Source organism: Copidosoma floridanum, unplaced genomic scaffold, assembly GCF_036245765.1.
Source record: "Copidosoma floridanum isolate Cflo_tuat_1 unplaced genomic scaffold, Cflo_Japanese_pri ptg000040l, whole genome shotgun sequence".
Classification (NCBI taxonomy): domain Eukaryota; kingdom Metazoa; phylum Arthropoda; class Insecta; order Hymenoptera; family Encyrtidae; genus Copidosoma; species Copidosoma floridanum.
This window is the reverse complement of record NW_028321917.1, coordinates 573,806-598,833: the sequence shown is the minus strand read 5'-3', so window position 1 is coordinate 598,833 and position 25,028 is coordinate 573,806.

Here is a 25,028-nt window from a genome sequence, read left to right as displayed (position 1 = left end):
GGGCTCTTACTAGCTATACTCTATTAAATGAATAATTATAAATAACACAAGCGCCTATCACCTCATGACCATGGGCGCTTACTGACCACTCTGTTGAAAAAATAATTGTTACTAACACAACGCCTATCACCCGATGACCCAGGACACTTACTAACTACTCTGTTAAATAAATAATTGTTAATAACACAAGCCTCTATCACCTTATAACCCGAGGCGCTCACTGGCCACTCTGTTAAAAAAATAATTATTAATAACACAAGCGCCTATCACCCAATGACCCAGGGCGCTTACTGGCCAGCCTGTTAAATTGATAATTATAAATAACACGAGTGATTATCACCTAATGACACGCAGCGCTTTCTGGCCACTCTGTAAAACAAATAATTATTAATAACACAAGCGCCTATCACCTCATGACCTTAAGCTCTTACTGGCTACTCTGTTAAAAATGAATAATTAATAATAACACAAGTGCCTATCACCTAATGACAAGGGGCGCTTACTGGCCACTCTGATAAATAAATAATTATTAATAATACAAGCGTCCATCACCCGATAATCAAGGGCACTTACTGGCCACTATGTTGAATAAATAATTATTAATAACACAAGCGCCTATCACCCGATAACCTGGGGCACTTACTGGCCACTCTGTTAAATGAATAATTATTAATTACACAAGTAATTATCACCTAATGACCCAAAGGGGCTTACTGGCCACTCTGTTAAATAAGTAATTATTAATAGCACAAGCGCCTATCACCCGATAACCCGGGGAACTTACTGGCCACTCTGTTAAATAAATAATGAATAATAACACTAGCGCCTATCACCCAAAGACCCAAAGGCGCTTACTGGCCATTTCGTTGAAAAAATAGTTATTAATAACACAAGTGCCTATTACCTAATGACACGGGGCGCTTACTGGCCTCTCTGTTGAATAAATAATTATTAATAATACAAGCGCCCATCACCCGATAACCCAGGGCACTTACTGGCCACTATGTTAAATAAATAATTATTAATTAAACAAGTGCCTATCACCTAATGTCACAAGGCGCATACTGGCTACACTAAAAAATAAATAATTATTAATAACACAAGCGTCTATCACCTTATAACCCGAGGCGCTTACTGACCACTCTGTTAAATTATTAATTAATAATAACACAAGCGCCTATCACCTAATGACCCAGGGCACTTACTAGCCACCCTGTTAAATAAATAATGGATAATAACACAAGCTCCTATCACCGAATGACCCAAAGGCGCTTACTGGCCACTTTGTTGAATGAATAATCATTAATAACACAAGCCACTCTCACCTCATAACCCGAGGCGCTTACTAGGCACTCTGTTGAATAAATAATTAATAATAACACAAGCGCCTATCACCCAATAAACCAGGGCGCTTACTGGCCACCCTGTTAAATAAATAATTATAAATAACACAAGTGATTATCTTCTAATGACACGAAGCGCTTTCTGGCCACTCTGTAAAAAAAATAATTATTAATAACACAAGCGCCTATCACCTCATGACACGGGGCTCTTACTGGCTACTCTGTTAAAATGAATAATTATTGATAACACAAGTGCCTATCACCTAATGACACGGGGCGCTTACTGGCCACTCTGTTAAATAAATAATTATTATTTACACAAGTGATTAACACCTTATGACACGAAGCGCTTTCTGGCCACTCTGTAAAACGAATAATTATTAATAACACAAGCGCTTATCACCTCATGACCCGGGGCTCTGACTGGCTACTCTGTTAAATGAATGATTATTAATAACACAAGCGCCTATCACCTCATAACCATGGGCGCTTACTAACCACTCTGTTAAAAAAATAATTGTTACTAACAACAGCGCCTATTACCCGATGACCCAGGACACTTACTAACTACTCTGTTGAATAAATAATTATTAATAACACAAGCCTCTATCACCTTATAACCCGAGGCGCTTACTGGCCACTCTGTTAAATTAATAATTATTAATGACACAAGTTCCGATTACCTAATGACACGGAGCACTTACTGGCCACTCTGTTAAATAAATAATTATTTATAACATAAGCGCCTATCACCCGATAACTTAAGGAACTTACTGGCCATTTTGTCAAATAAATAATGAATAATAACACAAGCGCCTATCACCCAATGACCCAAAGGCGCTTACTGGCCATTTTGTTAAATAATTAGTTATTAATAACACAAGCGCCTATTACCTAATGACAAGGGGCGCTTACTGGCCACTGTGTTAAATAAATAATTCTTAATAATACAAGCGCCCATCACCCGATAACCCAGGGCACTTACTGGCCACTACGTTGAATAAATAATTATTAATTAAAAAAGTGCCTATCACCTAATGTCACAAGGTGCTTACTGGCTAAATGAAAAATAAATAATTATTTATAACACAAGCGTCTATCACCTCATAACCCGAGGCGCTTACTGATGACCACTCTGTTAAATTATTAATTATTAATAACACAAGCGCCTATCACCCGATAACCCGAGGAACTTACTGGCCACTCTGTTGAATAAATAATTATTAATAACACAAGCGCCTATCACCCAATAACCCAGGGCGCTTACTGGCCACCCTGTTAAATTAATAATTATAAATAACACAAGTGATTATCACCTAATGACACGGAGCGCTTTCTGGCCACTCTGTAAAACAAATAATTATTAATAACACAAGCGCCTATCACCTCATGACCTGGGGCTCTTACTGGCTACTCTGTTAAAATAAATAATTATTAATAACACAAGTGCCTATCACCTAATGACACGAAGCGCTTTCTGGCCCCTCTGTAAAACGAATAATTATTAATAACACAAGCGCCTATCACCTCATGACCCGGGGCTCTTACTAGCTATACTCTATTAAATGAATAATTATAAATAACACAAGCGCCTATCACCTCATGACCATGGGCGCTTACTGACCACTCTGTTGAAAAAATAATTGTTACTAACACAACGCCTATCACCCGATGACCCAGGACACTTACTAACTACTCTGTTAAATAAATAATTGTTAATAACACAAGCCTCTATCACCTTATAACCCGAGGCGCTCACTGGCCACTCTGTTAAAAAAATAATTATTAATAACACAAGCGCCTATCACCCAATGACCCAGGGCGCTTACTGGCCAGCCTGTTAAATTGATAATTATAAATAACACGAGTGATTATCACCTAATGACACGCAGCGCTTTCTGGCCACTCTGTAAAACAAATAATTATTAATAACACAAGCGCCTATCACCTCATGACCTTGGGCTCTTACTGGCTACTCTGTTAAAAATGAATAATTAATAATAACACAAGTGCCTATCACCTAATGACAAGGGGCGCTTACTGGCCACTCTGATAAATAAATAATTATTAATAATACAAGCGTCCATCACCCGATAATCAAGGGCACTTACTGGCCACTATGTTGAATAAATAATTATTAATAACACAAGCGCCTATCACCCGATAACCTGGGGCACTTACTGGCCACTCTGTTAAATGAATAATTATTAATTACACAAGTAATTATCACCTAATGACCCAAAGGGGCTTACTGGCCACTCTGTTAAATAAGTAATTATTAATAGCACAAGCGCCTATCACCCGATAACCCGGGGAACTTACTGGCCACTCTGTTAAATAAATAATGAATAATAACACTAGCGCCTATCACCCAAAGACCCAAAGGCGCTTACTGGCCATTTCGTTGAAAAAATAGTTATTAATAACACAAGTGCCTATTACCTAATGACACGGGGCGCTTACTGGCCTCTCTGTTGAATAAATAATTATTAATAATACAAGCGCCCATCACCCGATAACCCAGGGCACTTACTGGCCACTATGTTAAATAAATAATTATTAATTAAACAAGTGCCTATCACCTAATGTCACAAGGCGCATACTGGCTACACTAAAAAATAAATAATTATTAATAACACAAGCGTCTATCACCTTATAACCCGAGGCGCTTACTGACCACTCTGTTAAATTATTAATTAATAATAACACAAGCGCCTATCACCTAATGACCCAGGGCACTTACTAGCCACCCTGTTAAATAAATAATGGATAATAACACAAGCTCCTATCACCGAATGACCCAAAGGCGCTTACTGGCCACTTTGTTGAATGAATAATTATTAATAATACAAGCACCCATCAACCGATAACCCAGGGCACTTACTGGCCACTCTAATTAATGAATAATTATTAATAATACAAGCGTTAATCACCCGATAACCCAGGGCACTTACTGGCCACTCTGTTAAATAAATAATTATTCATAACACAAGCGCCTATCACCCGATAACCCGGGGCACTTACTGGCCACTCTGTTGAATAAATAATTATTAATTTCACAAGTGATTAACACCTTATGACACGAAGCCCTTTCTGGCCACTCTGTAAAACGAATAATTAATTATAACACAAGCGCCTATCACCTCATGACCCGGGGCTCTTACTTGCTACTCTGTTAAATGAATAATTATTGATAACACAAGCGCCTATCACCTCATGTCCATGGGTGCTTACTGACCACTCTGTTAAAAAAATAATTGTTACTAACAACAGCGTCTAACACCTGATGATCCAGAACACTTACTAACTACTCTGTTGAATAAATAATTATTAATAACACAAGCCTCTATCACCTCATAACCCAAGGCGCTTACTGGGCACTCTGTTAAATAAATAATTATTAATAACACAAGCGCCTATTACCTAATATTCCAGGGCACTTACTGGCCACCCTGTTAAATAAATAATTATAAATAACACAAGTAATTATCACCTAATGACACAAAGCGCTTTCTGGCCACTCTGTAAAACAAATAATTATTAATAACACAAGCGCCTATCATCTCATGACCCGGGGCTCTTACTAGCTACTCTGTTAAATGAATAATTATAAATAACACAAGTTCCGATTACCTAATGACACGGAGCGCTTACTGGCCACTCTGTAAAATAAATAATTAATAATAACACAAGCGCCTATCATCCGATAACCCAGGGAACTTACTGGCCACTCTGTTAAATAAATAATTATTAATAACACAAGTAATTATCACCTAATGACCCGAAGGTGCTTACTGGCCACTCTGTTGAATAAATAATTATTAATAACACAAGTTCCGATTACCTAATGACACGGAGCGCTTACTGGCCACTCTGTTAAATAAATAATTATTAATAACACAAGCGCCTATCACATGATAACCCAAGGAACTTACTGGCCACTCTGTTGAATAAATAATGAATAATAACACAAGCGCCTATCACCCGATAACACAGGACACTTACTAACTACTCTGTTGAATAAATAATCATTAATAACACAAGCCACTATCACCTCATAACCCGAGGCGCTTACTGGGCACTCTGTTAAATAAATAATTATTAATAACACAAGCGCCTATCACCCAATAACCCAGGGCGCTTACTGGCCACCCTGTTAAATGAATAATTATAAATAACACAAGTGATTATCACCTAATGACACGAAGCGCTTTCTGGCCACTCTGTAAAAAAAATAATTATTAATAACACAAGCGCCTATCACCTCATGACCCGGGGCTCTTACTGGCTCCTCTGTTAAATAAATGATTATTATTAACACAAGCGCCTATCACCTCATGACCATGGGCGCTTACTAACCACTCTGTTAAAAAAATAATTGTTACTAACAACAGCGCCTATCACCCGATGACCCAGGACACTTACTAACTACTCTGTTGAATAAATAATTATTAATAACACAAGCCTCTATCACCTTATAACCCGAGGCGCTTACTGGCCACTCTGTTAAATAAATAATTATTAATGACACAAGTTCCGATTACCTAATGACACGGAGCGCTTACTGGCCACTCTGTTAAATAAATAATTATTTATAACACAAGCGCCTATTACCTCATGACCCGGGGCTCTTAGTGGCTACTCTGTTAAATAAATAATTATAAATAACACAAGCGCCTATCACCTCATAACGATGGGCGCTTACTGACCACTCTGTTAAAAAAATAATTGTTACTAACATTACTGCCTATCACCTGATGACCCAGGACACTTACTTACTACTCTGTTTAATAAATAATTATTAATAACACAAGCCTCTATCACCTCATAACCCGAGGCGCTTACTGGCCACTCTGTTGAATAAATAATTATTAATAACACAAGCGCCTATCAACCAATGACCCGGGGCTCTTAGTGGCTACTCTGTTAAATAAATAATTATAAATAACACAAGCGCCTATGTCCTCATGACGATGAGCACTTACTGACCACTCTGTTGAAAAAATAATTGTTACTAACAACAGCGCCTATTACCCGATGACCCAGGACACTTACTTACTACTCTGTTAAATAAATAATTATTAATAACACAAGCCTCTATCACCTCATAACCCGAGGCGCTTACTGGCCACTCTGTTGAATAAATAATTATTAATAACACAAGCGCCTATCACCTAATGACCCAGGGCGCTTACTGGCTACCCTGTTAATTTAATAATTATAAATAACACAAGTGATTATCACCTAATGACACGCAGCGCTTTCTAGCCACTCTGTAAAACAAATAATTATTAATAATACAAGCGCCTATCACCTCATGACCCGGGGAACTCACTGGCCACTCTGTTAAATAAATAATGAATAATAACACAAGCGCCTATCACCCAATTACCTAAAGGCGCTTACTGGCCATTTTGTTAAATAAATAGTTATTAATAACACAAGGGCCTATCACTTAATGACACCTGGCGCTTACTGGCCACTCTGTTAAATAAAAAAATATTAATAATACAAGCGCCCATCACCCGATAACCAAGGGCACTTACTGGCCACTATGTTGAATAAATAATTATTAATAACACAAGCCTCTATCACCTCATAACCCGAGGCGCTTACTGGGCATTCTGTTGAATAAATAATTATTATTAACACAAGCGCCTATTACCCAATAACCCGGGGCACTTACTGGCCACTTTGTTAAATAAATAATTATTAATTACACAAGTGAACAACACCTCATGACACGAAGCGCTTTCTGGCCACTCTGTGAAACGAATAATTATTAATAACACAAGCGCCTATCACCTTATGACCCGGGGCTCTTAGTGGCTACTCTGTTAAATAAATAATTATAAATAACACAAGCGCCTACCCTCATGACGATGGGCGCTTACTGACCACTCTGTTGAAAAAATAATTGTTACTAACAACAGCGCCTATCACCCGATGACCCAGGACACTTACTTACTACTCTGTTAAATAAATAATTATTAATAACACAAGCCTCTATCACCTCATGACCCGGGGCCCTTACTGGAATCTCTGTTAAAAATGAATAATTAATAATAACACAAGCGCCTATCAGCTTATGACCATAAGCGCTTACTGACCACTCTGTTAAATAAATAATTGTTAATAACACAAGTTCCGTTTACCTAATGACACGGAGCGCTTACTGGCCACTCTGTTAATTAAATAATTATTTATTAAACAAGTGCCTATCACCTAATGTCACAAGGCGCTTACTGGCTACTCTGAAAAATAATTAATTATTAATAACACAAGCGTCTATCACCTCATAACCCGAGGCGCTAACTCGCCACTCTGTTGAATAAATAACTATTAATAACACAAGCGCCTATCGACCAATGACCCAGGGCGCTTACTGGCCACCCTGTTGAATTGATAATTATAAATAACACAAGTGATTATCACCTATTGACACGCAGCGCTTTCTGGCCACTCTGTGAAACAAATAATTATTAATAACACAAGCGCCTATCACCTTATGACCCGGGGCTCTTACTGGCTACTCTGTTAAAAATGAATAATTAATAATAACACAAGCGCCTATCACCTTATGACCATGGGTTCTTACTGACCACTCTGTTAAATAAATAATTGTTAATAACAACAGCGCCTATCAACCGATAACCCGGGGCACTTACTGGCCACTCTATTAAATAAATAATTATTAATTACATAAGTAATTATCCACCTAATGACCCGAAGGCGCTTTCTGGCCACTCTGTTAAATAAATAATTATTATTAACACAAGTTCCGATTACCTAATGACACGGAGCGCTTACTGGCCACTCTGTTAAATAAATAATAAATAATAACACAAGCGCCTATCACCCAATGACCTAAAGGCGCTTACTGGCCATTTTGTTGAATAAATAATTATTAATTAAACAAGTGCCTATCACCTAATGTCACAAGGCGCTTACTGGCTACTCTGAAAAACAAATAATTATTAATAACACAAGCTTCTATCACCTCATAACCCGAGAGACTTACTGACCACTCTGTTGAATTATTAATTATTAATAACACAAGCGCCTATCACCGAATGACCCAAAGGCGCTTACTGGCCATTTTGTTGAATAAATAGTTATTAATAACACAAGTGCCTATCACCTAATGACACGGGGCGCTTACTGGCCACTCTGTTAAATAAATAATTATTAATTAAACAAGTGCCTATCACCTAATGTCACAAGGCGCTCCCTAGCTACTCTGAAAAATAAATAATTATTATTAACACAAGCGCCTATCACCTTATGACCCAGGGCGCTTATTGGCCACTCTGTTAAATAAATAATTATTTATAACACAAGCTCCTATCACCGAATGACCCGGAGCGCTTAGTGGCCAATATGTAAAATGAATAATTATTAATAACACAAGCGCCTACCACCTCATGACCCAGGGCGCTAAATGGCCACTTTGTTAAATAAATATTTAATTATAACACAAGTGCCTATCACCTAATGACACGAAGCTCTTACTGGCCACTCTCTAAAATGAATAATTATTAATAACACAAGCGCCTTTCACCTCATGACCCGAAGGCGCTTTCTGGCCACTCTGTTAAATAAATAATTATTATTAACACAAGTTCCGATTACCTAATGACACGGAGCGCTTACTGGCCACTCTGTTAAATAAATAATAAATAATAACACAAGCGCCTATCACCCAATGACCTAAAGGCGCTTACTGGCCATTTTGTTGAATAAATAATTATTAATTAAACAAGTGCCTATCACCTAATGTCACAAGGCGCTTACTGGCTACTCTGAAAAACAAATAATTATTAATAACACAAGCTTCTATCACCTCATAACCCGAGAGACTTACTGACCACTCTGTTGAATTATTAATTATTAATAACACAAGCGCCTATCACCGAATGACCCAAAGGCGCTTACTGGCCATTTTGTTGAATAAATAGTTATTAATAACACAAGTGCCTATCACCTAAAGACACGGGGCGCTTACTGGCCACTCTGTTAAATAAATAATTATTAATTAAACAAGTGCCTATCACCTAATGTCACAAGGCGCTCCCTAGCTACTCTGAAAAATAAATAATTATTATTAACACAAGCGCCTATCACCTTATGACCCAGGGCGCTTATTGGCCACTCTGTTAAATAAATAATTATTTATAACACAAGCTCCTATCACCGAATGACCCGGAGCGCTTAGTGGCCAATATGTAAAATGAATAATTATTAATAACACAAGCGCCTACCACCTCATGACCCAGGGCGCTAAATGGCCACTTTGTTAAATAAATATTTAATTATAACACAAGTGCCTATCACCTAATGACACAAAGCTCTTACTGGCCACTCTCTAAAATGAATAATTATTAATAACACAAGCGCCTTTCACCTCATGACCCAGGGCGCTTACTGGCTACTCTGTAAAATAAATAATTATTAATAACACAAGTGCCTATCACCTAATGACACGGGGCGCTGACTGGCCACTCTGTTAAATAAATAATTATTAATAACACAAGCGCCTATTCTCTGATAACCCGGGGCACTTACTGGCAACTCTGTTAAATAAATAATTATTAATTACACAAGTGATTAACACCTTATGACACGAAGCGCTTTCTGGCCACTCTGTAAAACGAATAATTATTAATAACACAAGCGCCTATCACCTTATGACCCGGGGCTCTTACTGGCTACTCTGTTAAAAATGAATAATTAATAATAACACAAGCGCCTATCACCTTATGACCATAAGCGCTTTCTGACCACTCTGTTAAATAAATAATTGTTAATAACAACAGCGCCTTTCACCCGATAACCCGGGACACTTACTGACCACTCTGTTAAATTATTAATTATTAATAACACAAGCGCCTATCATCCATTGACCCAGGGTGCTTACTAGCCACCCTGTTAAATAAATAATGGATAATAACACAAGCGCCTATCACCGAATGACCCAAAGGCGCTTACTGGCCATTTTGTTGAATAAATAGTTTTTAATAACACAAGTGCCTATCACCCAATGACACGGTGCACTTACTGGCCACTATGTTAAATAAATAATTATTAATTAAACAAGTGCCTATCACCTAATGTCACAAGGCGCTCCCTGGCTACTCTGAAAAATAAATAATTATTTATAACACAAGCTCCTATCACCGAATGACCCGGAGCGCTTACTGGCCACTATGTAAAATGAATAATTATTAATAACACAAGCGCCTATCACCTCATGACATAGGGCGCTAAATGGCCACTCTGTTAAATAAACATTTAATTATAACACAAGTGCCTATCACCTAATGACACGGGGCACTTACTGGCCACTCTCTAAAATGAATAATTATTAATAACACAAGCGCCTATCACCTCATGACCCAGGACGCTTACTGGCTACTCTGTAAAATGAATAATTATTAATAACACAAGTGCCTATCACCTAATGACACGGGGCGCTTACTGGCCACTCTGTTAAATAAATAATTATTAATAAGACAAGCGCCTATCACCCGATAACCCAGGGCACTTACTGGCCACTCTGTTAAATAAATAATTATTAATTACACAAGTGATTAACACCTCATGACACGAAGCGCTTTCTGCCCACTTAGTAAAACGAATAATTATTAATAACACAAGCGCCTATCACCTCATGACCCAGAACGCTAAATGGCCACTCTGTTAAATAAATATTTAATTATAACACAAGTGCCTATCACCTAATGACACGGGGCACTTACTGGCCACTCTCTAAAATGAATAATTATTAATAACACAAGCGCCTATCACCCGATAACACGGGGCACTTACTGGCCACTCTGTTAAATAAATTATTATTAATTACACAAGTAATTAACACCTCATGACACGAAGCGCTTTCTGGCCACTCTGTAAAACGAATAATTATTAATAACACCAGCGCCTATCACCTCATGACCCGGGGCTCTTACTGGCTACTCTGTTAAATGAATAATTATTAATAACACAAGTGCCTATCACATGATAACCCGAGGCACTTACTGGCCACTCTGTTAAATAAATAATTATTAATTACACAAGTGATTAACACCTCATGACACGAAGCGCTTTCTGGCCACTCTGTAAAACGAATAATTATTAATAACACAAGCGCCTATCACCTCATGACGATGGGCGCTTACTGACCACTTTGTTAAAAAAATAATTGTTACTAACAGCAGCACCTATCACCCGATGACCCAGGACACTTACTAACTACTCTGTTAAATAAATAATTATTAATAACGCAAGCCTCTATCACCTCATAACCTAAAGCGCTTACTGGCCACTCTGTTGAATCAATAATTATTAATAACACAAGTGCCTATCACCCAATGACCCAGGGCGCTTACTGGCCACCCTGTTGAGTTAATAATTATAAATAACACAAGTGATTATCATCTAATGAGACGCAGCGCTTTCTGGCCACTCTATAAAACAAATAATTATTAATAACACAAGCGCCTATCACCTCATGACCTGGGGCTCTTACTGGCCACTCTGTTAAATGAATAATTATTAATTACACAAGTAATTATCACCTAATGACCCAAAGGGGCTTACTGGCCACTCTGTTAAATAAGTAATTATTAATAGCACAAGCGCCTATCACCCGATAACCCGGGGAACTTACTGGCCACTCTGTTAAATAAATAATGAATAATAACACTAGCGCCTATCACCCAAAGACCCAAAGGCGCTTACTGGCCATTTCGTTGAAAAAATAGTTATTAATAACACAAGTGCCTATTACCTAATGACACGGGGCGCTTACTGGCCTCTCTGTTGAATAAATAATTATTAATAATACAAGCGCCCATCACCCGATAACCCAGGGCACTTACTGGCCACCATGTTAAATAAATAATTATTAATTAAACAAGTGCCTATCACCTAATGTCACAAGGCGCTTACTTGCTACACTAAAAAATAAATAATTATTAATAACACAAGCGTCTATCACCTTATAACCCGAGGCGCTTACTGACCACTCTGTTAAATTATTAATTAATAATAACACTAGCGCCTATCACCTAATGACCCAGGGCACTTACTAGCCACCCTGTTAAATAAATAATGGATAATAACACAAGCTCCTATCACCGAATGACCCAAAGGCGCTTACTGGCCACTTTGTTGAATGAATAATTATTAATAATACAAGCACCCATCAACCGATAACCCAGGGCACTTACTGGCCACTCTAATAAATGAATAATTATTAATAATACAAGCGTTAATCACCCGATAACCCAGGGCACTTACTGGCCACTCTGTTAAATAAATAATTATTCATAACACAAGCGCCTATCACCCGATAACCCGGGGCACTTACTGGCCACTCTGTTGAATAAATAATTATTAATTTCACAAGTGATTAACACCTTATGACACGAAGCCCTTTCTGGCCACTCTGTAAAACGAATAATTAATTATAACACAAGCGCCTATCACCTCATGACCCGGGGCTCTTACTTGCTACTCTGTTAAATGAATAATTATTGATAACACAAGCGCCTATCACCTCATGTCCTTGGGTGCTTACTGACCACTCTGTTAAAAAAATAATTGTTACTAACAACAGCGTCTAACACCTGATGACCCAGAACACTTACTAACTACTCTGTTGAATAAATAATTATTAATAACACAAGCCTCTATCACCTCATAACCCAAGGCGCTTACTGGGCACTCTGTTAAATAAATAATTATTAATAACACAAGCGCCTATTACCTAATATTCCAGGGCGCTTACTGGCCACCCTGTTAAATAAATAATTATAAATAACACAAGTGATTATCACCTAATGACACAAAGCGCTTTCTGGCCACTCTGTAAAACAAATAATTATTAATAACACAAGCGCCTATCATCTTATGACCCGGGGCTCTTACTAGCTACTCTGTTAAATGAATAATTATAAATAACACAAGTTCCGATTACCTAATGACACGGAGCGCTTACTGGCCACTCTGTTAAATAAATAATTAATAATAACACAAGCGCCTATCATCCGATAACCCGGGGAACTTACTGGCCACTCTGTTAAATAAATAATTATTAATTACACAAGTAATTATCACCTAATGACCCGAAGGTGCTTACTGGCCACTCTGTTGAATAAATAATTATTAATAACACAAGTTCCGATTACCTAATGACACGGAGCGCTTACTGGCCACTCTGTTAAATAAATAATTATTAATAACACAAGCGCCTATCACATGATAACCCAAGGAACTTACTGGCCACTCTGTTGAATAAATAATGAATAATAACACAAGCGCCTATCACCTGATAACACAGGACACTTACTAACTACTCTGTTGAATAAATAATCATTAATAACACAAGCCACTATCACCTCATAACCCGAGGCGCTTACTGGGCACTCTGTTAAATAAATAATTATTAATAACACAAGCGCCTATCACCCAATAACCCAGGGCGCTTACTGGCCACCCTGTTAAATGAATAATTATAAATAACACAAGTGATTATCACCTAATGACACGAAGCGCTTTCTGGCCACTCTGTAAAACAAATAATTATTAATAACACAAGCGCCTATCACCTCATGACCCGGGGCTCTTACTGGCTCCTCTGTTAAATAAATGATTATTATTAACACAAGCGCCTATCACCTCATGACCATGGGCGCTTACTAACCACTCTGTTAAAAAAATAATTGTTACTAACAACAGCGCCTATCACCCGATGACCCAGGACACTTACTAACTACTCTGTTGAATAAATAATTATTAATAACACAAGCCTCTATCACCTTATAACCCGAGGCGCTTACTGGCCACTCTGTTAAATAAATAATTATTAATGACACAAGTTCCGATTACCTAATGACACGGAGCGCTTACTGGCCACTCTGTTAAATAAATAATTATTTATAACACAAGCGCCTATCACCCGATAACTTGAGGAACTTACTGGCCATTTTGTTGAATAAATAGTTATTAATAACACAAGTGCCTATTACCTAATGACAAGGGGCGCTTACTGGCCACTCTGTTAAATAAATAATTATTAATAATACAAGCGCCCATCACCCGATAACCCAGGGCACTTACCGGCCACTATGTTGAATAAATAATTATTAATTAAAAAAGTGCCTATCACCTAATGTCTTAAGGTGCTTACTGGCTACACTGAAAAATAAATAATTATTAATAACACAAGCGTCTATCACCTCATAACCCGAGGCGCTTACTGACCACTCTGTTAAATTATTAATTATTAATAACACAAGCGCCTATCACCCGATAACCCGAGGAACTTTCTGGCCACTCTGTTGAATAAATAATTATTAATAACACAAGCGCCTATCACCCAATGACCCAGGGCGCTTACTGGCCACTCTGTTAAATAAATAATTATTAATTACACAAGTGATCAACACCTCATGACACGAAGCGCTTTCTGGCCACTCTGTAAAACGAATAATTATTAATAACACAAGCGCCTATTACCTCATGACCCGGGGCTCTTAGTGGCTACTCTGTTAAATAAATAATTATAAATAACACAAGCGCCTATCACCTCATGACGATGGGCGCTTACTGACCACTCTGTTAAAAAAATAATTGTTACTAACATTACTGCCTATCACCTGATGACCCAGGACACTTACTTACTACTCTGTTTAATAAATAATTATTAATAACACAAGCCTCTATCACCTCATAACCCGAGGCGCTTACTGGCCACTCTGTTAAATAAATAATTATTAATAACACAAGCGCCTATCAACCAATGACCCGGGGCTCTTAGTGGCTACTCTGTTAAATAAATAATTATAAATAACACAAGCGCCTATGTCCTCATGACGATGAGCACTTACTGACCACTCTTTTGAAAAAATAATTGTTACTAACAACAGCGCCTATTACCCGATGACCCAGGACACTTACTTACTACTCTGTTAAATAAATAATTATTAATAACACAAGCCTCTATCACCTCATAACCCGAGGCGCTTACTGGCCACTCTGTTGAATAAATAATTATTAATAACAAAGGCGCCTATCACCTAATGACCCAGGGCGCTTACTGGCTACCCTGTTAATTTAATAATTATAAATAACACAAGTGATTATCACCTAATGACACGCAGCGCTTTCTAGCAACTCTGTAAAACAAATAATTATTAATAATACAAGCGCCTATCACCTCATGACCCGGGGAACTCACTGGCCACTCTGTTAAATAAATAATGAATAATAACACAAGCGCCTATCACCCAATTACCTAAAGGCGCTTACTGGCCATTTTGTTAAATAAATAGTTATTAATAACACAAGGGCCTATCACTTAATGACACCTGGCGCTTACTGGCCACTCTGTTAAATAAAAAATTATTAATAATACAAGCGCCCATCACCCGATAACCAAGGGCACTTACTGGCCACTATGTTGAATAAATAATTATTAATAACACAAGCCTCTATCACCTCATAACCCGAGGCGCTTACTGGGCATTCTGTTGAATAAATAATTATTATTAACACAAGCGCCTATTACCCAATAACCCGGGGCACTTACTGGCCACTTTGTTAAATAAATAATTATTAATTACACAAGTGAACAACACCTCATGACACGAAGCGCTTTCTGGCCACTCTGTGAAACGAATAATTATTAATAACACAAGCGCCTATCACCTCATGACCCGGGGCTCTTAGTGGCTACTCTTTTAAATAAATAATTATAAATAACACAAGCGCCTACCCTCATGACGATGGGCGCTTACTGACCACTCTGTTGGAAAAATAATTGTTACTAACAACAGCGCCTATCACCCGATGACCCAGGACACTTACTTACTACTCTGTTAAATAAATAATTATTAATAACACAAGCCTCTATCACCTCATAACCCGATGCGCTTACTGGCCTCTCTGTTGAATAAATAATTATTAATAACACAAGCGCCCATCACCCAATGACCCAGGGCGCTTACTGGCCACCCTGTTAATTTAATAATTATAAATAACACAAGTGATTATCACCTAATGACACGCAGCGCTTTTTAGCCACTCTGTAAAACAAATAATTATTAATAATACAAGCGCCTATCACCTCATGACCCGGGGCCCTTACTGGAATCTCTGTTAAAAATGAATAATTAATAATAACACAAGCGCCTATCAGCTTATGACCATAAGCGCTTACTGACCACTCTGTTAAATAAATAATTGTTAATAACACAAGTTCCGTTTACCTAATGACACGGAGCGCTTACTGGCCACTCTGTTAAATAAATAATTATTAATTAAACAAGTGCCTATCACCTAATGTCACAAGGCGCTTACTGGCTACTCTGAAAAATAATTAATTATTAATAACACAAGCGTCTATCACCTCATAACCCGAGGCGCTAACTCGCCACTCTGTTGAATAAATAACTATTAATAACACAAGCGCCTATCGACCAATGACCCAGGGCGCTTACTGGCCACCCTGTTGAATTGATAATTATAAATAACACAAGTGATTATCACCTATTGACACGCAGCGCTTTCTGGCCACTCTGTGAAACAAATAATTATTAATAACACAAGCGCCTATCACCTTATGACCCGGGGCTCTTACTGGCTACTCTGTTAAAAATGAATAATTAATAATAACACAAGCGCCTATCACCTTATGACCATGGGTTCTTACTGACCACTCTGTTAAATAAATAATTGTTAATAACAACAGCGCCTATCAACCGATAACCCGGGGCACTTACTGGCCACTCTATTAAATAAATAATTATTAATTACATAAGTAATTATCCACCTAATGACCCGAAGGCGCTTTCTGGCCACTCTATTAAATAAATAATTATTAATAACACAAGTTCCGATTACCTAATGGTACGGAGCGCTTACTGGCCACTCTGTTAAATAAATAATAAATAATAACACAAGCGCCTATCACCCAATGACCCAAAGGCGCTTACTGGCCATTTTGTTGAATAAATAGTTATTAATAACACAAGTGCCTATCACCTAATGACACGGGGCGCTTACTGGCCACTCTATTAAATAAATAATTATTAATAATACAAGCGCCCATCAACCGATAACCCCGGGGCACTTACTGGCCACTATGTTGAATAAATAATTATTAATTAAACAAGTGCCTATCACCTAATGTCACAAGGCGCTTACTGGCTACTCTGAAAAACAAATAATTATTAATAACACAAGCGTCTATCACCTCATAACCCGAGAGACTTACTGACCACTCTGTTAAATTATTAATTAATAATAACACAAGCGCCTATCACCCGATGACCCAGGGCACTTACTAGCCACCCTGTTAAATAAATAATGGATAATAACACAAGCGCCTATCACCGAATGACCCAAAGGCGCTTACTGGCCATTTTGTTGAATAAATAGTTATTAATAACACAAGTGGCTATCACCTAATGACAAGGGGCGCTTACTGGCCACTCTGTTAAATAAATAATTATTAATTAAACAAGTGCCTATCACCTAATGTCACAAGGCGCTCCCTAGCTACTCTGAAAAATAAATAATTATTATTAACACAAGCGCCTATCACCTTATGACCCAGGGCGCTTATTGGCCACTCTAATAGATAAATAATTATTTATAACACAAGCTCCTATCACCGAATGACCCGGAGCGCTTAGTGGCCAATATGTAAAATGAATAATTATTAATAACACAAGCGCATACGACCACATGACCCAGGGCGCTAAATGGCCACTTTGTTAAATAAATATTTAATTATAACACAAGTGCCTATCACCTAATGACACGAAGCTCTTACTGGCCACTCTCTAAAATGAATAATTATTAATAACACAAGCGCCTTTCACCTCATGACCCAGGGCGCTTACTGGCTACTCTGTAAAATAAATAATTATTAATAACACAAGTGCCTATCACCTAATGACACGGGGCGCTGACTGGCCACTCTGTTAAATAAATAATGTTTAATAACACAAGCGCCTATTCTCTGATAACCCGGGGCACTTACTGGCAACTCTGTTAAATAAATAATTATTAATTACACAAGTGATTAACACCTTATGACACGAAGCGCTTTCTGGCCACTCTGTAAAACGAATAATTATTAATAACACAAGCGCCTATCACCTTATGACCCGGGGCTCTTACTGGCTACTCTGTTAAAAATGAATAATTAATAATAACACAAGCGCCTATCACCTTATGACCATAAGCGCTTTCTGACCACTCTGTTAAATAAATAATTGTTAATAACAACAGCGCCTTTCACCCGATAACCCGGGACACTTACTGACCACTCTGTTAAATTATTAATTATTAATAACACAAGCGCCTATCATCCATTGACCCAGGGTGCTTACTAGCCACCCTGTTAAATAAATAATGGATAATAACACAAGCGCCTATCACCGAATGACCCAAAGGCGCTTACTGGCCATTTTGTTGAATAAATAGTTTTAAATAACACAAGTGCCTATCACCCAATGACACGGTGCACTTACTGGCCACTATGTTAAATAAATAATTATTAATTAAACAAGTGCCTATCACCTAATGTCACAAGGCGCTCCCTGGCTACTCTGAAAAATAAATAATTATTTATAACACAAGCTCCTATCACCGAATGACCCGGAGCGCTTACTGGCCACTATGTAAAATGAATAATTATTAATAACACAAGCGCCTATCACCTCATGCCATAGGGCGCTAAATGGCCACTCTGTTAAATAAATATTTAATTATAACACAAGTGCCTATCACCTAATGACACGGGGCACTTACTGGCCACTCTCTAAAATGAATAATTATTAATAACACAAGCGCCTATCACCTCATGACCCAGGACGCTTACTGGCTACTCTGTAAAATGAATAATTATTAATAACACAAGTGCCTATCACCTAATGACACGGGGCGCTTACTGGCCACTCTGTTAAATAAATAATTATTAATAAGACAAGCGCCTATCACCCGATAACCCAGGGCACTTACTGGCCACTCTGTTAAATAAATAATTATTAATTACACAAGTGATTAACACCTCATGACACGAAGCGCTTTCTGCCCACTCTGTAAAACGAATAATTATAAATAACACAAGCGCCTATCACCTCATGACCCAGAACGCTAAATGGCCACTCTGTTAAATAAATATTTAATTATAACACAAGTGCCTATCACCTAATGACACGGGGCACTTACTGGCCACTCTCTAAAATAAATAATTATTAATAACACAAGCGCCTATCACCCGATAACACGGGGCACTTACTGGCCACTCTGTTAAATAAATTATTATTAATTACACAAGTAATTAACACCTCATGACACGAAGCGCTTTCTGGCCACTCTGTAAAACGAATAATTATTAATAACACCAGCGCCTATCACCTCATGACCCGGGGCTCTTAATGGCTACTCTGTTAAATGAATAATTATTAATAACACAAGTGCCTATCACCCGATAACCCGAGGCACTTACTGGCCACTCTGTTAAATAAATAATTATTAATTACACAAGTGATTAACACCTCATGACACGAAGCGCTTTCTGGCCACTCTGTAAAACGAATAATTATTAATAACACAAGCGCCTATCACCTCATGACGATGGGCGCTTACTGACCACTTTGTTGAAAAAATAATTGTTACTAACAGCAGCACCTATCACCCGATGACCCAGGACACTTACTAACTACTCTGTTAAATAAATAATTATTAATAACGCAAGCCTCTATCACCTCATAACCTAAAGCGCTTACTGGCCACTCTGTTGAATCAATAATTATTAATAACACAAGTGCCTATCACCCAATGACCCAGGGCGCTTACTGGCCACCCTGTTGAGTTAATAATTATAAATAACACAAGTGATTATCACCTAATGAGACGCAGCGCTTTTTGGCCACTCTATAAAACAAATAATTATTAATAACACAAGCGCCTATCACCTCATGACCCGGGGCTCTTACTGACCACTCTGTTGAATGAATAATTGTCGATAACAACAGCGCCTTTCACCCGATGAGCCGGGACACTTACTAACCACTCTGTTAAATAAATAATTATTAATAACACAAGCGCCTATCACCCGATAACCCGGAGCACTGACTGGCTACTCTGTTACATAAATAATTTTTAATTACACAAGTAATTATCACCTAATGACCCGAAGGCGCTTACTGGCCACTTTGTTAAATAAATAATTATTAATAACAGAAGTTCCGATTACCTAATGACACGGAGCGGTTACTGGCCACTCTGTTAAATGAATAATTATTAATTACACAAGCGTCTATCACCTGGTAACCCAGGGAACTCACTGGCCACTCTGTTAAATAAATAATGAATCATAACACAAGCGCCTATCACCCAATGACCTAAAGGCGCTTACTGGCCATTTTGTTGAATAAATAGTTATTAATATCACAAGTGCCTATCACCTAATGACACGGGGCGCTTACTGGCCACTCTGTTGAATCAATAATTATTAATAACACAAGCGCCTATCACCCAATTACCCAGGGCGCTCACTGGCCTTCCTGTTAAATTAATAATTATAAATAACACAAGTGATTATTACCTAATGACACGCAGCGCTTTCTGGCCACTCTGTAAAACAAATAATAAATAATAACACAAGCGCCTATCACCTTTTGACCATAAGCGCTTACTGACCACTCTGTTGAAAAAATAATTGTTACTAACAACAGCACCTATCACCCGATGACCCAGGACACTTACTAACTACTCGGTTAAATAAATAATTATTAATAACGCAAGCCTCTATCACCTCATAACCTAAAGCGCTTACTGGCCACTCTGTTGAATCAATAATTATTAATAACACAAGCGCCTATCACCCAATGACCCAGGGCGCTTACTGGCCTTCCTGTTAAATTATTAATTATAAATAACACAAGTGATTATCACCTAATGACACGCAGCGCTTTCTGGCCACTCTGTAAAACAAATAATTAATAATAACACAAGCGCCTATCACCTTATGACCATAAGCGCTTTCTGACTACTCTGTTAAATAAATAATTGTTAATAACAACAGCGCCTTTCACCCGATAACCCGGGACACTTACTGACCACTCTGTTAAATTATTAATTATTAATAACACAAGCGCCTTTCATCTATTGACCCAGGGTGCTTACTAGCCACCCTGTTAAATAAATAATGGATAATAACACAAGCTCCTATCACCGAATGACCCAAAGGCGCTTACTGGCCATTTTGTTGAATAAATAGTTATTAATAACACAAGTGCCTATCACCTAATGAAACAGTGCACTTACTGCCCACTATGTTAAATAAATAATTATTAATTAAACAAGTGCCTATCACCTAATGTCACAAGGCGCTCCCTGGCTACTCTGAAAAATAAATAATTATTTATAACACAAGCTCCTATCACCGAATGACCCGGAGCGCTTACTGGCCACTATGTAAAATGAATAATTATTAATAACACAAGCGCCTATCACCTCATGACATAGGGCGCTAAATGGCCACTCTGTTAAATAAATATTTAATTATAACACAAGTGCCTATCACCTAATGACACGGGGCACTTACTGGCCACTCTCTAAAATGAATAATTACTAATAACACAAGCGCCTATCACCTCATGACCCAGGACGCTTACTGGCTACTCTGTAAAACGAATAATTATTAATAACACAAGTGCCTATCACCTAATGACACGGGGCGCTTACTGGCCACTCTGTTAAATAAATAATTATTAATAACACAAGCGCCTATCACCCAATAACCCAGGGCACTTACTGGCCACTCTGTTAAATAAATAATTATTAATTACACAAGTGATTAACACCTCATGACACAAAGCGCTTTCTGGCCACTCTGTAAAACGAATAATTATTAATAACACAAGCGCCTATCACCTCATGACCCAGGGCGCTAAATGGCCACTCTGTTAAATAAATATTTAATTATAACACAAGTGCCTATCACCTAATGACACGGGGCACTTACTGGCCACTCTCTAAAATGAATAATTATTAATAACACAAGTGATTAACACCTCATGACACGAAGCGCTTTCTGGCCACTCTGTAAAACGAATAATTATTAATAACACAAGCGTCTATCACCTCATGACCCAGGGCACTTACTGGCCACTCTGTTAAATAAATAATTATTAATTACACAAGTGATTAACACCTCATGACACAAAGCGCTTTCTGGCCACTCTGTAAAACGAATAATTATTAATAACACAAGCGCCTATCACCTCATGACCCAGGGCGCTAAATGGCCACTCTGTTAAATAAATATTTAATTATAACACAAGTGCCTATCACCTAATGACACGGGGCACTTACTGGCCACTCTCTAAAATGAATAATTATAAATAACACAAGTGATTATCACCTAATGACACGCAGCGCTTTCTGGCCACTCTGTAAAACAAATAATTATTAATAACACAAGCGCCTATCACCTTATGACCCGGGGCTCTTCCTGGCTACTCTGTTAAAAATAAATAATTAATAATAACACAAGCGCCTATCACCTTATGACCATGGGCGCTTACTGACCTCTTTGTTAAATAAATAATTGTTAATAACAACAGCGCCTTTCACCCGATGATCCGGGACACTTACTAACCACTCTGTTAAATAAATAATTATTAATAACACAAGCGCCTATCACCCGATAACCCGGGGCACTTACTGGCTACTCTGTTAAATAAATAATTATTAATTACACAAGTAATTATCATCTAATGACCCGAAGGTGCTTACTGGCCACTTTCTTAAATAAATAATTATTAATAACACAAGTTCCGATTACCTAATGACACGGAGCGGTTACTGGCCACTCTGTTTAATGAATAATTATTAATAACACAAGCGCCTATCACCTGATAACCCGAAGAACTCACTGGCCACTCTGTTAAATAAATAATGAATCATAACACAAGCGCCTATCACCCAATGACCTAAAGGCGCTTACTGGCCATTTTGTTGAATAAATAATTATTAATAACACAAGCGCCTATCACCCCATAACTCAGGGCGCTTACTGTCTGTCCTGTTAAATTATTAATTATAAATAACACAAGTGATTATCACCTAATGACACGCAGCGCTTTCTGGCCACTCTGTAAAACAAATAATTAATAATAACACAAGCGCCTATCACCTTATGACCATAAGCGCTTTCTGACTACTCTGTTAAATAAATAATTGTTAATAACAACAGCGCCTTTCACCCGATAACCCGGGACACTTACTGACCACTCTGTTAAATTATTAATTATTAATAACACAAGCGCCTTTCATCTATTGACCCAGGGTGCTTACTAGCCACCCTGTTAAATAAATAATGGATAATAACACAAGCTCCTATCACCGAATGACCCAAAGGCGCTTACTGGCCATTTTGTTGAATAAATAGTTATTAATAACACAAGTGCCTATCACCTAATGAAACAGTGCACTTACTGCCCACTATGTTAAATAAATAATTATTAATTAAACAAGTGCCTATCACCTAATGTCACAAGGCGCTCCCTGGCTACTCTGAAAAATAAATAATTATTTATAACACAAGCTCCTATCACCGAATGACCCGGAGCGCTTACTGGCCACTATGTAAAATGAATAATTATTAATAACACAAGCGCCTATCACCTCATGACATAGGGCGCTAAATGGCCACTCTGTTAAATAAATATTTAATTATAACACAAGTGCCTATCACCTAATGACACGGGGCACTTACTGGCCACTCTCTAAAATGAATAATTACTAATAACACAAGCGCCTATCACCTCATGACCCAGGACGCTTACTGGCTACTCTGTAAAACGAATAATTATTAATAACACAAGTGCCTATCACCTAATGACACGGGGCGCTTACTGGCCACTCTGTTAAATAAATAATTATTAATAACACAAGCGCCTATCACCCAATAACCCAGGGCACTTACTGGCCACTCTGTTAAATAAATAATTATTAATTACACAAGTGATTAACACCTCATGACACAAAGCGCTTTCTGGCCACTCTGTAAAACGAATAATTATTAATAACACAAGCGCCTATCACCTCATGACCCAGGGCGCTAAATGGCCACTCTGTTAAATAAATATTTAATTATAACACAAGTGCCTATCACCTAATGACACGGGGCACTTACTGGCCACTCTCTAAAATGAATAATTATTAATAACACAAGTGATTAACACCTCATGACACGAAGCGCTTTCTGGCCACTCTGTAAAACGAATAATTATTAATAACACAAGCGTCTATCACCTCATGACCCAGGGCACTTACTGGCCACTCTGTTAAATAAATAATTATTAATTACACAAGTGATTAACACCTCATGACACAAAGCGCTTTCTGGCCACTCTGTAAAACGAATAATTATTAATAACACAAGCGCCTATCACCTCATGACCCAGGGCGCTAAATGGCCACTCTGTTAAATAAATATTTAATTATAACACAAGTGCCTATCACCTAATGACACGGGGCACTTACTGGCCACTCTCTAAAATGAATAATTATAAATAACACAAGTGATTATCACCTAATGACACGCAGCGCTTTCTGGCCACTCTGTAAAACAAATAATTATTAATAACACAAGCGCCT